The sequence below is a fragment of the Ictidomys tridecemlineatus genome, chromosome 13 (assembly GCF_052094955.1).
Source record: "Ictidomys tridecemlineatus isolate mIctTri1 chromosome 13, mIctTri1.hap1, whole genome shotgun sequence".
NCBI classification, from domain to species: domain Eukaryota; kingdom Metazoa; phylum Chordata; class Mammalia; order Rodentia; family Sciuridae; genus Ictidomys; species Ictidomys tridecemlineatus.
This window is the reverse complement of record NC_135489.1, coordinates 73,861,170-73,877,562: the sequence shown is the minus strand read 5'-3', so window position 1 is coordinate 73,877,562 and position 16,393 is coordinate 73,861,170. Positions and strand designations below refer to the sequence as shown.

Here is a 16,393-nt window from a genome sequence, read left to right as displayed (position 1 = left end):
AAGAAGTTAGGAATCTCTGAATGTGCCTTTCTGATTCTTTAATTTTAGGGAATAGGGAATTGTCCTGGGATCCAGTTTCTTTGACTTGTTGATTTTTCAATTTCTTATTTTTTTTTTTTAAAGAGAGAGGAGAGGGGGAAGAGGGGGCGAGAGAGAGAGAGAGAGAGAGAGAGAGAGAGAGAGAGAGAGAGAGAGAGTATTTATTTATTTATTTATTTTAATTCTCGGCGGACACGACATCTTTGTTTGTATGTGGTGCTGAGGATCGAACCCAGGCCGCACGCATGCCAGGCGAGCGCGCTACCGCTTGAGCCACATCCCCAGCCCCTGATTTTTCAATTTGTTTACCTTTTTTAAAATATGTTATGAGGACAGAGTGTTGATTTCTAAGATCCTTACATGATGAAGAACTCGAAAGAGGATCCCCCTAACCTGATTCGTGCATTGTTTATTCCATCTTCCACTATGGTCCTGACCATCTTAGGCACATCCGGCCCATATGAGGGAATTGTAGTAGACAGCTACACTGATGACCCCCCAGTGAATCACATCTCCCAGTAAATGCCCACACCCTGTGTGGTTCCTTGTTGCAGTGACTAAAGACTTGGCCATATGATTTGCTTTGGGAAATGGGCCTTTATTGAGTTAATGTAGGAGAGGCTAGAAAAGAGCTTACATGTTGGGCTTGCTTTCTTAGAAACTGCTTTTGTTTGTGGAAGCTCATTCTGACCCCATGGAGAATGAGTGGTCCTCAGGTCCAATTAATTACACACTCATATTGACATTACTTGTGACTCTGAAAGTTGGTAAGCTTTCTACCCTATGGGAAAGGTTTTGCTTTAAAATTTCTTGATTCTGATTTTACTTTATAAAATACCATCTGAAGTGTAGGCAGCTAGTGCTCATATGGAATAGGAAAAAAAAAGCATCATTAAAAAGTCTAGGGGTGGGGCAGAAAAGGGAGTTCAGAGAAAATGACAATTACTATTTTTATAAAAGAAAAGAATTAACTTCTGAAACTCACTGAATGCAACCATCTTAAATACTATCAAATTAACATTAAATATTTTTTCTTGAGCTCTTTGAAAGCATATCATAATTGGGGTGTTATTGTACCAGGCCTGCCTGGGCACCCAGGCAGGTCCTCAGCTCCCCCCAGGGCCTAGGATTATTTTAAAAAAATGTTTTCTGGGTTGACATCAAGCACCTGGGCTCCAGAGGACCCCCTGCCTCATCCTCTTGAGTGGCTACAGGTGCACCAGGACACCTGACTATGCACGTAATTTTTAATAACAATAGTGTACTCTGAGGACTTCAGCTTTGAGGCAAGACTGGATTTCATCAGGTAATTCCACAAGCAAAGATGGAGTTTCTGCTCTGACAGGTCCCACAAAGTGTGGGGCTGGAGTAGGGTCAGGAGAAGCTCCAGAGGAGGCCATGCCTGAATTAGCATATGAACCCTGGCCAACTGTCACCTGGCAGGGACAGGGTAGAGCTGCGGTGGCAGGGCCAACCAATAGGTCAGCAGTGTGCACAGCGCATGCTTTCGGCCTCAGGAGTCCTGCTCAGCATCTGTTTTAATATTTCACTGCTACTTGTGTGTGTCTTTCTACACATAGGGCTTTTTTTGGTACCAGGGTTTGAAACCCAAGGGTGCTTTACTACTGAACCATATCCCCAGGCCTTTTTATTTTTTATTTTAAGATGGGATCTCCCTAAGTAACTTAGGGCCTCCTAAGTTGCTAAGACTGGCCTCGAACTTGCAGTCTTCCTGCTTCTGCCTCTGGACTCCATAGGATTACAGGCAGGCATCATTGTGCCCATCATTGTGTCTCTGTCCATCTTATAAGTTTTCAGTCTTTTTTTTTTCTTTTCTTTCTTTCTTTTTTCTTTTTATTTTTTTTTTTGACAGTGCTGGGGATGGAACCCAGGGTCTGTGCATGCTAGGCAAGTGCTCTACCCTGAGCTAGATCCCCAGCTCTTTTATTTATTTTTAAATTTTAAATCAGGTTTTGCTAAGTTGCCCAGGCTACCCTCAAATTTTGATTCTCCCGCTTCAGCCACCTAAATTGCCTAGAGTACAGTCATGCACCATGGTGCTTGGCTAACCACTTTTGTTTTCTAATTATTTTACAGTTAACAGCACTGGGTTTTCTAGGTCTATAATTGTGTCTCTTGCAGGTGGATCTCAGAGCAGACTTAAATTCTGCCCTTTCCCTGTAGTGGGCACCTGCTAGTGGCTCTGTGTCTGCTGGGTAATCTGCACCATCCTCTTTGGGGTGGGGGTTGCTGTTCCCAGTATGTACCCTGAAGTCATTTATCAGAACAGGACTCAGTGGTTAGTAAGAGATGTAGTTTTAGTATAAATTTTTTTAGTGTAATTTTTAAAATTTATCTATGACAGAAGAATGCATTACAATTCTTATTACATATATAGAGAGCATGATTTTTCATAACTCTGGTTATATACATAGTATATTCACAGCAATTTGTGTCTTCATACATGTACTTTGGATAGTAATGATCACCACATTGCACCATCATTAATTACCCCATGCCCCCTTCTTTTGTTATAAATGTTTAACCTGCATATGGTCATGTTTAAAGCTTTTAACTAGGCTTGCTGAACTGCATTGCTAAGCAGAGACTTGGTTTTAAGCTCATCACTGTGGGTTTTCTAGGATTTCTGTCTCTAGAGGTATGGCCATGGTAGCTGATGGAGTGAGTTCTGATCACCTCAGTTTTTCAGAGTCCTCTTGTTTTCCTTCCTTCCTTTTATCCTCTGACTATGCTCCCCTAATTCTGTTTATTTTTTAGACAGGGCCTCCCTAAGTTGCTGAAACTGACCTCTAACTTGTGATTCTCCTGCTGGAGACTCCTAAGGCACTGGCATTACAGACATGTGCCACTGTGCCTGCTCCTCCCCTGTGTTTCTATCTTCCTAGGTGGTACCTTGGGTTGGTGAGTTTTGAGATCTTAAATGTGACTTTTAAGATCACATAGACTGGCATCAATATGATGACATAATTTGCATGAAGCCTCCTGGGACCTTCCAGAAATTTCAGAACCTCTTCACTAATAAGATGAAGAAGGAGCTGGTGAAGGAGAAGAAATTAGCAGCTGCAATCATGCTGGGCCGCATCTTTAGCAACCTCCAGACCTGGAACCTCGTCAACCTGCAGAACTTCTTCACCCAGTTCCGGCAGTTTTATTATGTTGTCCAAGAGCCTATGATTTACGAAGGGAAAGCACAGCCCTGTTACAGCCTGGGCCTCAGAGAGGAAGAGGTATCAGACTCCCCCCGGTTACCAGCAGCTCTGGTGTGGGTGGGCAGGGTCCCCTGACCTACTACAGGTAATGAGACCCTGTGACTGACTGGGACAGCTGCAGAGGGGGCAGCAGGATCTTTCCACCCCTTCTTTTCCTGCTCCACCTCTTGGGAATCCCTCGCCCCCACATCCCTCCTCCTGATTGTACCTCTGAGCCTCACTTCCAGCACTGATCTTGAGTTCTTTCAAGGCCTAGGCAGAGTTGAAAGAAAGGGTGGAGCCCATCATTGCCCCTTCAGCCACACTGTGGCTTGGAGACAGAGATGGCACTGTCTCTGAGTTCGACATTGAGCTCTCAAGAGCATCCAGGGGTCTCCCAGACCCACCTCACTGCAGGGTTTGGGACTGATCATGTGCTTCTACTGTCCCAGAACCTCAGTGTACCTGGGAGTTGGGGAGGCGAGGGAAGTGGGGCCCTCCCCAGAACTCCCCTGCCTCAGGGCCTTGATCCTCTGCCCAAGGGTTCTCCAGCCTCCAGGGCATGCACTCCATGGCTGTGCCTCTTTTTTCCCCTGCATCAGGTGAAGGAACACTTGTGGGAGTGTTTGAAAAAGCAGATTGAACCGTTTCTGGAAGGAAAGAGTGGGGATGCCCTGCCTGAAGGCTGGCCTGTGAAGAGCAGACTGAGGATGGGCCTGGTCCTCCTTTTCCTGGTGAAAAATGCCAGACTCTTCTTGTCGGATGGTGACTTGACCTTACTATGCTCCATCCTCTGCCTCAGCACCTGTTCTCCAGATGTTCTACACAGTGAACTCCACCACATCCTGGGCACATCTGAGAGGTATCCTAGTTGTTCCTTTTTTTTCTTGGTTAGAGGTTTCATAGCCATTTATCATGATTTTTATCTGGTTATAGAGATAAGTGCTTGTTAGAGAAAGTCTGAGCACACACCGGGGAAAAATAAAACCACAGTCATGTCACCACTTGCTCTTGTCACTTTCGTGGCATGTGTGTCATTGCTAGTTTTATTAAATTCTGTGTTCTCCTGAATACCCTGGCTTCAAAAAGCTTCAAAGGGCTAGGAACCATGGCAGCACTAGCATCCCAGCAACTTGGGAGGCTGAGGCAGGAGGATTGCTTGAGCCCAAGAGCTTACAGCCAGCCTGGGCAACTTAGTGGAACCCCATCTGGAAAAAATAAATGAGTAATACAAAGTACATGACAGAGTGTTCCTGGGGGCCCCTTCTCTGCCCACTCAGCAAGCCTTAGCACTGGGGCCCAGGCCTACCTACAGGTGTCACCTAGAAAAGCTGCAGAACTTACAGGGATGCTGTCCCTGCTGCTCCACCTGTGCTGGTAGCTCTGGAAGCACACTGCCCCTGTTGGGTTAGCCATGGACTTTTATGTGGTTGAGGAGACCTCTTCTGAGCTGCTGTGCTCAGATGATCAGGGTCTCTTCCGCTTCTGTTTGGATTGAGCTTGGGTAACATCAGGTGGCCTTTTCTGAGCTCTTAGCACCTGTGGGTTTCCTAAGTTTTAAAGACTCAAGTAGTTGCTGTGCCCTCTGTGAAAGGGTGACAGTGGTTAGGAAATCTACACACAGCTGTGTGAGGGTGTGAGAGAAGGAAGAAGCATCTATTTTTGTACCTGTGGGACACACACCACGTGTTGTTCCTTTTAAAAAGTGGCTTTGTAGCTGGGCACAGTGGCACATGCCTGTAATCCCTCAGATTCAGGAAGTTGAGACAGGAGGATCACAAGTTCAAGGATAGTGTCAGCAACTTAGAGAGGCCATGTCTCAAAATAAAAAAGGTAGCTTAGTGGTAGAGTGTCCCTGGGTTCAATCGCAGTTTTTTTTTTTTTTTTTTTTTTTAAGTTTGCTTTGTGTTTAGGTCTATCATCACTAGACTACCTGGTTCAAATCCTAGGCCCTGTGTGAATTTCTTGGCTGGAAACCGAGGGCCCCAATTCCTCAGCTGTGTGGTGTGGGTGGATATGACCCCAGTGGGAGTCTGTTGGGATTTGTGATGTCTTGGTGCACTGGGATCAATCCCAGTGCAGTGCCAGGTCACTTTTCCCTCTTGTCTCCCTGTGTTTCCCAGTCTGAAACTCGGTCTAGGTGTGCCACACCTTGGAATAATGATTCTTCTGAATGCAAGTAGCTTTCCTTTCCCTCCTGGGACATCAGACCACAGAGCAGGTCAGACACAGCCAACCACAGCTCACATTAGGTCTTGATTCCCTTCCAGATGGCAAGAGTACTTGGTCAACCTGTGCCAAAGGTGCATAAATGCAAGAGTTGTCAACTGGCTGGGCATCCTCCCTGTCCTGCACTACTGTATACAGCTGGCCCCTCCAAGAAAGGACTTTTTGAGCCAGCCTGAGGACATCTGGGCTGGCCTCAAGGGAATCTCCTTGTTTCAGTTTCAGGAAAAATGGCTAAATAAGTAAGTTGTAAAGCTGTATTTATATAAGCGCATCTTAGAATAATGATTCTTTAGCACTTTGCCACTGAGCTACATCCCCACTCCTTTCTTAAATTTTCAATTTTTGAGACAGGTCTTGCTAAGTTGCCTGGCCTGGCCTGAACTTGTGATCCTCCTGTCTCTGTATCAACTGGGATCACAGGAATGGCCACTGCACTGGGCAGTCTTTCTCGTATAACTGTATTAATGTATGTTTACTCATTTGTGTGACAGACACTTAGCACCTCTGTGTGTCCCAGGACACAACTCCCAGTACTGCAAACCTTAGTTCATGGCCTCTTACCTTGCCTTTTGGCTGGAGTTGAGGGTGGTGAGTGTATTTTTGGTAGAGCTTAGAGCAAGATCCTCCTTTTGCTGACCTTAAGGCTCAGGCCAGAGAACTGCCTGGGAGAAGCAGAGGACTTCCACAATCTGCTCTCTGATTGTGAGAGTGGTGCGCTGCCCTGTGGGTGAGAGGCTCAGGCCTCATAGAGTGTGGAAGTCTTAGTGGGCAAGAGTACAGAGACAATGACCATGGGCTCACTGGGCCCTGCACTGTGTACAAGACAGTGGCCATCCAGTGGGGAGAGGGACTGAAAATTGGAAGTCACTGTTCCCGAGACATGGATGCATAGAGCTTGCTAAAATCTGGAGAGGGAGATAGGAACCAGTTGCTATGGATGCTCAGATTCTGGCTTCTGCCAGGTGTACTGTGGCCCTGTTGTCAAAGGATGGAAAGTTTCCATGAACTGAGTCTCACTAAAGCTACAGCAAAGCCCTGGCTCCTCTTCCTCATAACTCCTGACCTGAGAAGAAGCTGCTTCACAGGGAGGAATTAAGGGGTGAAACACATAGATGGCCCAGGTGGGGGGATTCAGGGAGGGTGTTTGGAACAACCATGAGGGGGTCGGGATTATGACTCAGCTGTAGAGCACTCGCCTAGCACATGTGAGGCCCTGGGTTTGATCCTCAGTATCACATAATAATAAGTAAATAAAATAAAGGTATTGGGTCTAACTACAACTAAAAAATAAATATATAAATATTTTTTTAAAAAAGAACAACTGTGAGGAGTATTGAAAAGGACCTTCAGAAAAAGTGGACAATCTGTCACAAACAGATGGGGAATTTCAGAAGATTAGTGGAAACCATAGGTATTAAGAAAATAGCTGAGTGGGAAGGCCACAGACAACACCTGGAGTGGGGATGGAGACTCTTCTTGATGGCTCAGCCTGGAGACAGCAGGGGGGAGGGGCCGAGAACCAGAGGACTGGGCAATAGAAATGTCATGCTCACACAGAGAAGTTGCAAATGGGAAAAGAAAAGAACAGAGATTCTGAGGTCTGTGGGGGGAAATCAGGTGAGTAAAGAGGAGAAAGAGGCCAGAGGAAAGAGGGAGGATCGTTCTTGATTTTCCCAGGACAGAGAGCACCATCTCACAGAGCCTGCAGTCTCCAGGCAGAACAGGGGCAGGCCATTCACATCTGGCACAGTCAAGGCTGCAGGGCACCAAAGAAAGACTTTCTCCAAGGCAGCTGGGGAAAAGACTCACTGAATCCAGGGGACTATGGAAGGGTGCATGGAGGAGGGAGAGATGGCATTGGTACAGGGTGCTCAGCCTTGGCATGGAGGCAGGCTCAGTCACATGCTGCAGTGCAGACCTGTGCTGAGGACATTGAGCTAAAACACCAAAGCAGACCTCAGAAGGACAATTACCATGTGATTCCACCCCTGAGGTCCCTAGCATCTTCATACTCAGAGAAAGAGTAGTGTGGCTTGCCAGGGGCTGGGGGAGGGGAGTTAGTCTCTAATGAGGATAGAGTTTCAGTTTTGCAAGATGAAAAAAGTTCTAGAGTTTGGTTGTGTGACAATGTGATGTCATTGACACATTGTACATACTGGAGAATGGCTGAAATGGTAAAATTCAGGTTGAGCGTACTATCATTTAAAAAAAATAACTTTTAAGCCAGGTAAGCCAGGTGTGGTGGCACAGTCCTGAAGCTCCAGAGACTCGGGAAACCAAGTCAAGTGGATCACAAGTTCAAGGCCAGCCTGAGCAACTTTAAATCTCAAAATAAGATTTAAGAAAGGGCCTTGGATGTGGCTCAGTTGTTCAGTGCACCTAGGTTCACTCCCCATTACAAAAAGAATCATAATAGCAATAATTAACTTTTAAAAACCACTATCTAAAGTAATTCTAGGAATGATTTCCTGAAGTTAGCACTGTTGTATCTTGGGGACCAGGCTATTCTGAGTGGTGGAGGCCATCCTGTGTACTGTAGGATGTCGAGCAGTGTGCCTGGCCCCCACCTGGAAGGTGCTGCTGGTCTTGCCCCCACCCCAGTTCCTAGAGGCATCTGTGTTTCCTGGTATTGCCAGGGCCCCCTGGTTGGTAGTGGGAACTTGAACACCCCTGCCCCCACTGAGAACTGTGCTTGAGCAGGAGAAAGTGGACTCAGAGATGCAAAACTCCAAGCTAAATAAATGATAAATTGGAATACTAAGCAACATGTAAAAGCTAGAACAGGGCTGGGGCAGGGGCTGGGGCTGGGGATTAGTGACAGAGCAGTTATCTAGCTTGGCTGGGGTCATGGGTCCCATCTTCAACACCATAATAAATAAAAGAGTCAGAGCAGGATTCACAGAGGAATGGAGAACAAAGGTTTAAAGTACGACTAACCCCCAGTGTGGAGAATCAAATCCAATCCCACACCAAGAGCCCAAGAGGAGGAGCAGGCAGATCCATACCTCTGTGGAGCAAATGGCAGGAGAATAAATATAGTATGGACATTGGGGAGAAAGCTGTAGATCAGCCAAACCCAGGTGGCCCCCAGGGGCTTCAGTGCCCTGCACGGCAGGCCACATGCCTTTTTCAGGTGTGCCTGTGGGCACATGCAACAAGACAGGCTTCATTCTGAGCTGGACCACTCTCAGTACCTTGAAGGTGCTGCAGTCCAAGGTTCCTAACCACAGCTGGCTCTCTGGAAAATCTTTACACGCCTGGATGTGTTAACGGCATGCTGCTTCTAAATAACCTCATCTTGGAGTGAGGAAAGGTTCTTCAGAGAAAACATGGAAAGCACAACCTACACAAGAAAAATTGTAGGGGTCTGGCTGCACTTGGTGGCAAAGGCCTGCCTAGCATGGGCAAGGCTCTGTGTTGCCTCCTCAACACCACACAAAAAAAATTTTTAAATCCAATTTAAGGGAAGAGTATAAAACTTAAAACTTAAAATAAATCTGAATTAAACATGAAAGCAGCTTTGTACTCATTTACACACACCAATAACTGCCATGTGTGGAATGCCCTGTCCCCTTGCCCTTCCTGTCCACTGGGAGCCAGGTGCCGTCTTTAGGGATGAAGGCAGTGAGCTCAATTGTTCTCATCTCTTCTCTATTTTTGGAACCTTTTGAAATGAAAGCTAAATGGAAATTATTTTTATTTATTTGTTTTGTTGTTTGTTTATTTATTTATTGGTGTCAAGGATTGAAAATCAAGGGTGCTCAACTACTGAGCCACATCCCTAACTCCTTTTTAATTACTTTTTGAGACAAGCCTCACTAAGTTGCTGAGGGTAGCCTTGAACTTGTGATCCTCCTGCCTCAGCCTCCTGAGTTGCTGGGATCACAGGGGTGCCACACACTTGGCTATTTTTTCAGTTTTCATTTGATTCACTCTGTATGTCTGGTTCCACGATGTGTTGATATCATCTTTAAAATCTGAGCATTCTGGACCTTCCCAGCCTTGCATTTCCTTGTCTTGAGTCTGTTCAGTGATCTCACTGTTGCCCTGGTCTCTGTCCCGGTTTCTTCATTCAGGAATCAGTTTCTTGACTTCATGGAGAGCAGGAAGCAGTTAATGTATGTGGATGAGTATCTCTTTCGATCCTGGTTCAGTTTGCTGCCTCTGGGAAGCCTGGTTCCCTATATGGAAAACTCCAATGAATACTTGAGTCTCATGCCTGCTCGGGTCCTGGACTGTTTTCTAGGGACTTACTACAGGTTGCAATGGCTTCAGAAGATCTCAAATATCTCAGAAGATCTCTTGGAGGTTTGTGGTTGGGAATTGGGTGTCAGGTCCTTGCTTAGTAAAAACAGGTTACAAACTGAACATTGAATGCTTGTGGGTCTTCTGTCCTAAAGGGAAGTTGGGAGAAGTGCTGAGAAATAATCAGAGAATTGCTGAAATAAGAAGTCATTATTTCTTAGGGTTAAAGTTTGAATTCCCAGAGTAGATTCTAGTTTAGTAAATAGAGCACAAGACAACAGTAGGCATTTGTTATTTATGACTGTTAGAAGGTGCTGTTAATGTCACATGTTTCATAGTTGCTGTCTTTCCTTTTTATACTTTTTGAGGTAAAGAAAATGGTATAAGGACTTGGGAATCAATTTAACAAAAGAGGTGAAAGACCTCAACAATGAAAACTACAAAACACTAAAAAAAGAAATTGAAGAAGACCTGAGAAGATGGAAAGATCTCCCATGCTCCTGGATAGGCAGAATTAATATTGTCAAAATGGCCATATTACCCAAAGCAGTATACAGATTGAATGCAATTCCAATTAAAATTCCTATGTCTCTCCTCATAGAAATAGAAAAAGCAATAATGAAATTTATTTGGAAAAATAAGCAACTCAGAATAGCCAAATCAATCCTTAGTAAGAAAAGTGAAGCAGGATGCATCACAATACCAGACCTTAAACTATACTACAAAGCCATAGTAGCAAAAACAGCAGGATATTGACACCAAAATAGACATGTAGACCAATGGTACAGAATACAAGACATAGAGACAAACTCACATAAATATAGTTATCTCACAGTAGACAAGGTGCCAAAAACATACATTGGAGAAGAGATAGCCTCTTCAACAAATGGTCTGGGAAAACTGGAAATCCATATGCAACAAAATGAAATTAAATCCCTATCTCTCACCATGCACAAAACTCAACTCAAAGTGGATCAAGAACCTAGGAATTAGACCAGAGACCATGCACCTAATAGAGGAAGGAGTAGGCCCAAATCTTCATCATGTCAGATTAGGCCCTGATTTCCTTAACAAGACCTCTAAAGCATAAATTATAAAATTAAGAATCAATAAATGGGATGGATTCAAATTAAAAAGCTTCTTCTCAGCAAAAGAAATAATTAGTGAGGTGAACAGAGCCTACGTTTTGGGAGCAAATTTTTGCCACATGCATGTCGGATAGAGCATGAATCTCCAGGATATGTAAAGAACTCAAAAAACTTAATACCAAAAATACAAACAACCTAATCAATAAATGAGCTGAATAGACACTTCTTAGAAGAAGATGTACAGTCGGTAATAAACAAATATATAAAAATTGTTCAACATCTCTAGTAATTAGAGAACTGCAAATCAAAACTAAGATTTCATCTCACTCCAGTCAGAATGGCAGTTATCAAGAATACAGACAACAATAAGTATTGACGACCATATGGGGGAACATGTACATCATACATTGGTGGTAGGACTGCAAATTGGTGCAACCAATCTGGAAAGCAATATGGAGATTCCTTAGAAAACTTGGAATGAAACTACCATTTGACCCAGCTATCCACCTCCTCGGTCTATATCCAAAGGATTTAAAATCAGCATACTATAGTTTATAGCAGCACAGTTCACAATAGCTAAATTGTGTAATCAACCTAAATATCCTTCAATAGATGAATAGATAAAGAAACTATGGTATATATACACAATGGAATATTATTGGGCATTAAAAATAATAAAATTATAGCATTTGAAGGTAAATGAATGGAGTTGGAGGATATCATGCCAAGCAAAGTAAGCCAATCCCCAAAAAACAAAGGCTGAATGTTCTCTCTGAATAGCGGATGCTGATCCATAATACTGGGGGTGGAGGAGTCACATGAGAAAAATGGAAGAACTTTGGGCAAAGGGGAGGGAGGGAAGGGGAGGAGGCATGGGGGCAGGAAAGATGGTGGAATGAGATGGACATCATTACCCTAGGTACATGTATGACTGTATATATGGTATGATGCTACATCATATACAACCAGAGAAATGAAAAGTTGTGCTGCAACTGTGTACAATGAATCAAAATACATTGTGCTGTCATATATACCTAATTAGAATAAATAAGTTAATTTTTAAAAATGAAAATGGTATAAGGATGTAGCTCAGTGGCAAAGCACTTGCCTTGCATATGCAAAGCCCTGGGTTTGATCTCCAGTTTCAAAAAAGAAAAGACAAAGAAAAGGACCCCACCCAACAAAAAGAAAAAGAAAATGGCTTAAATTTACAGCATGCATTTCACAAGTGGAAAATGAAGATTGGCTCTTGAAGGCTTGTGTGCAAGGAGAACAGGACAAGTCCCTGTGCCCTTCTCCCTTCTTGGCACAGACAGCTGTTTCCTTCTTGGACTTTTCATATTTCCCTATCTCTTTCCTGCCTTAGCATGTCGGGAATGTTTTCAAAATGTTGATGCACCTTGTGGACACCCTTCAGGATGTGTAAGTAGAGCAGCTGGTGCAACCCCCTGTGTGGGCTCATATGTGGTGTGGGCCGCCTGTGTCAAAGTGGGAGGGTGGTATACCAGCAAGTGCTCCAGTGTCCTCTGCAGTTGCCAATCCAGCCATATGAGTTTATTCATTTTCTTTGTCTTAAAGGAAAAGAGCAGTGTATGTAGTGTATGTAGCTTAGGGGTTGAGCACTTGCCTAGTGTATGCAAGGCCTGGGTTCAGTACCCAGCACTACAAAAAAGAAAAGCAAATTACAGATCTTGGGTGCTCAGATTTTGCTTTGTTCCCACCCAACCTTTGTGTTTTCACATTGTTTTTTTTTTTTTTTCAGAAAGAGAGAGAGAGAGAGAGAGAGAGAGAGAGAGAGAGAGAGAATTTTTTAATATTTATTTTTCAGTTTTCGGCGGACACAACATCTTTATTTTATTTGTATGTGTTGCTGAGGATCGAATCCAGTGCCGTGTGCATGCCAGGCAATCACGCTACCGCTTGAGCCACATCCCCAGCCTTGTTTTCACATATTTTTAAATGATAATTGTCATAGAGCAGATGTATGTGCCCTGAATTTTTTTTAACAATTAGTTTTATGGTTTTTGAAAGTTAGGCCCATTTAAAACAAAAATCAAAGGTGGCCTTGCAGAATCATTTACTCCTGCACCTGTGTGTGACCTTTGCCACCTGAAGGAACAGCACGTGAAACGCAGAACAGTAATGTGCACCAGGGGCCTGGGTGTTTCTGGAGCCTCTCAGCACTGCTGCTCTCCCTTCTCAGAGCCCCCCTGGGGTGTCTGGACGTGGAACGTAGCACAGGGCCCCGCTGTGTGGCAAGCCCCTGTGACTTTGCAGGGTTCTTTCTCATATCACCAAGCTGTCAGTAAATGTGAAACCCGGTCACACCAGGTGGAAGAAATTCTATCTGCAATGCGCACTCCTCTTCTAGCACCCTCCCTCCCTACCTCTCTCCTGTACCTCTCTGTCTTAAGTTATTCATATTTCAATATTGGAAATATTCATCCCTTGCTATTTTTTGAATATTTGTATTTGCAAATATTTTAACTTGCTTTGATAGAGTTTCAACAGCTGAGCTAAGACAAAAGGACTGTGTTACCTTTTTATCTTAGTCACAGCTTTAAGACCTATTTAATGTTATCCTGGAGGGGTATGCTTTACTTGCCTTACTTGTAGGTCATTTATTTTATTTTAAGTAATTAATTTATTTGTGATACTGGGGATTTAACCCATTCTACCACTAAGCACATCCCCATCCCTTTTTATTTCTTATTTTGAGATATGGCCTTGCGAATTTGCTGATGCTGGCCTTGAACTTGGCCATCCTCCTGCCTCAGCCTCCTGAGAAGCTATGAGTACAGGCATACTTGTATATCTAAAAGGAAAGGGACTGGTATTAATAATTGGTATTGTTTTCTCATTTCCCAGTGACTTAAATAAGCTCTCTGGACTCCTGGTTGGTAGGATTCTTGAGAAGATCTCATTAGAGTCCTACTTGACTGTGTGCCTGAAGTTCCATCAAGCTGCCTGCAAGATCACCAAATGCCTGAGGTTTTATGAGATTCCTGCCTTGTCTGCTGAGGTCATTTGCAGAGTCATCAGACTTAGACCTCCAGTGGTGAGTGGGATTTATGGATGAAATGTCATGCCCAGGAGAGGTCCTGGATTCCATGCAGGAATTAGATTTAGAAGGGAATGTGGGAGTTCTGGGATGCCTGGATGAGACAGAGTGGTATAGTCAGTTGTCAGGTATTCCTTTGGCATCTCCTTCATGCTGGGTTCCATTGTATGCAAACTACACACTTCGCCCCTGGCCTGGCCAAGAAGATGAGCCCTCCATTTTCCTAGATTCTATTATTCACAGAAAACTAGAGCCCATTTAACCCCCCAAAACATATGTCTGTGCCTTGTCTTCCCCGCCAAACTCTTCCCTTCATGTAGCAACACACCATAGCAGCAGAGCCCATGTCCTGCTGCCCTGCTCAGGCCCCTGTGCCCCTAAGCATGCAGTCATCCTCGCCCTCATACCCAGAGGGAACCTCACTCTGATTCCTGCCACTGGAGCTTGGCTGCCCCTAGCCTTCACACTCTGTTCTCTCACCCGTGTCTCAGGGAAGCTTCCCTGCAACTGCATCAGGAGCTTTGTATTGCTGTGCAGCTTTTCCATTGCGGGTCCTGAACTTCTGCTGTGGGTAGTCGAGAGTGGTGTCTCAGGGCAATTCTTTTTTTAACGTTTTGCACATCAAAACTGTAATGTTAGGGATGGAGATGGTCAAGTCTACATTTTCACTTTATTCTTTCAATCTTTCTTCTTTAATATACCACAGACACACTCTAAGAATGATTTTTTTTTTCCCCAGTACCAGGGTTGAAACACAGGGATGTTTAATCACTGAGCCATATCCCCAGCCATTTTTTTTTTTTTGTATTTCATTTAAAGACAGTGTCTTGCTAAGTTTCTTAGGGCCTTGCTAAGTTTCAGAGGCTGGCTTTGAATTTGGAATCCTCCTACCTCATCCTTCTGGGATTATAGGTGCTAAGAATGAATTTCATTGATAAGGTGTCTGCTTTCTCCCAAGTGGTACTATTTCATCTATCCCAGATTGGTGCCAGCTCCCAATAGATGGTGCTTGAGAAGTTTGTCAGTTATTTAGGGTTTACTTTTTTGCAGAAGGAAGTGTCCTCATTGTCTTTTGGGGTCCCAGATCTGTGGTTACAAATAATCTACCTGTTCTGCAAAAACAAAATTTTGCTGTGCTAAAATTGATCAAAGTAAAGACATGCCTGGGCATGTGGTAGCCTCTTGTCAGGTAGTCAGCAGCTGGGTGGCTGCCATGAGGGTCAAAGCACAGTTCAGGGCCCTGCTGTTTGTTCAGCCTCACGGTTGTTCCTGCAATTCATTTATTGACTACCTCTGTTCAATCCTGGATGACACCAGGATGTGTAAAGAAATAATAATAAAGAGGAGACACAGAGACAAAGTGCAGAGGCAGGGAAGGTGGCAAAGTGGACTTTTCCCCAGCAGACACGTTTATTCATACCAATAAGTCACATTAGGTCATTAGTACCATAACTACATTATTGTTTAGCATATCAGTAAGGTTGCTTATTCTGCAGTTACATTTTACAATTGTAATATACAATGTCAGGAGCTATGTGCAGCTCTCAAGAAAGTTCATTGTCTGATGTTACTGTAAGATAAGCAGATCCAGGAGCACCAGAGCTTGGTGAAACATTGTAGTTATCAAGCAAACAAATTCTTTTATTCCCAGGAGTTATTTGCCTAAGATTAAGGTTGAAGCTGATAAGACTGTAGCGTGGAGGACATTACCATAGCAACGAGGCATCCTGTGCCTTTGCACAGAAACTTTCCCAGGCAACAAGCATGTCACAGCCATGAAGTCATCAGGGACCCCAGTCCCAATCACAGAACCTCCACAAGGAGGGGTCAGTGTATAGCTGGGGCCGATTTTGGATTTGGAATGTCTGAGGCTTAGCACTAGGGAAATGCCCTGCTGGGGTGTCCAGATTGTCCTGGAAGGTATTCAGGGACATCATACAAGGGTACCCTGTTTCATTTTCCTTTGAGAAACCTCAGTGCTGTCCTGCCCTGCTCTCACCTGTGCCCTGTGCTCTGGTCACCTGCCTGGAGCCCGAGTCCCTTCTCCTGTTGTTGGTATGTCTCCCGGGGCTCTTTGAGTTTCTCCACCTTGGCACTTACTATGGCTGAGGACCATGCTCTTCCTGCTGTCTGAATGGGTCATCTCTTCCACTCTAGTTGGTTCCTTACAGCAGGAATGGTGTCTGCCATCCACCTTGTCACTTTGCCAAGATGGAGGCCCCAGGGTGGTTCTGTGAGCCTTGAGGGGGGCAGGAGTCAACAGACCCAGGTTTTATGGAGCTCTGTAAGAGCACACACTGTGCAGCCTTCAGGGCCTCTGGAGTTGCATGTGCTCCATGGCAGGTACCTCTGGAGTGCAAAGAGAGAGAGGACTCCGGAGTGTGGGGTCACCTGAAAGGGGGTAGTTCTGTTGGTGTGGTGGTAGAGGTGGGGAGGAGACAGACAGTAGCTGTCCCTGCAGAGTGCCCATGGGGAGAGAACTGGGCTGGCCTCCAGGCCAGTAGAGTGCTGCTTCATCCCTA

At 44.6% G+C, this 16,393-nt stretch overlaps 1 pseudogene across 1 annotated transcript in view; it reads left to right on the top strand.

Annotated features, from left to right (window-relative positions):
* Positions 1–2,706: 2,706 nt before the first annotated feature.
* The window catches only part of LOC144369696 (E3 ubiquitin-protein ligase RNF213-like), an 81,335-nt pseudogene continuing 67,648 nt past the window's right edge, over positions 2,707–16,393 (top strand). The window contains exons 1-9 of the transcript XR_013429436.1: positions 2,707–2,721; positions 2,946–2,961; positions 2,995–3,287; positions 3,851–4,110; positions 5,519–5,716; positions 9,554–9,785; positions 12,177–12,232; positions 13,715–13,872; positions 15,454–15,477. The product of XR_013429436.1 is annotated as an E3 ubiquitin-protein ligase RNF213-like (transcript). The remainder of the gene's footprint in view (positions 2,722–2,945; positions 2,962–2,994; positions 3,288–3,850; positions 4,111–5,518; positions 5,717–9,553; positions 9,786–12,176; positions 12,233–13,714; positions 13,873–15,453; positions 15,478–16,393) is intronic.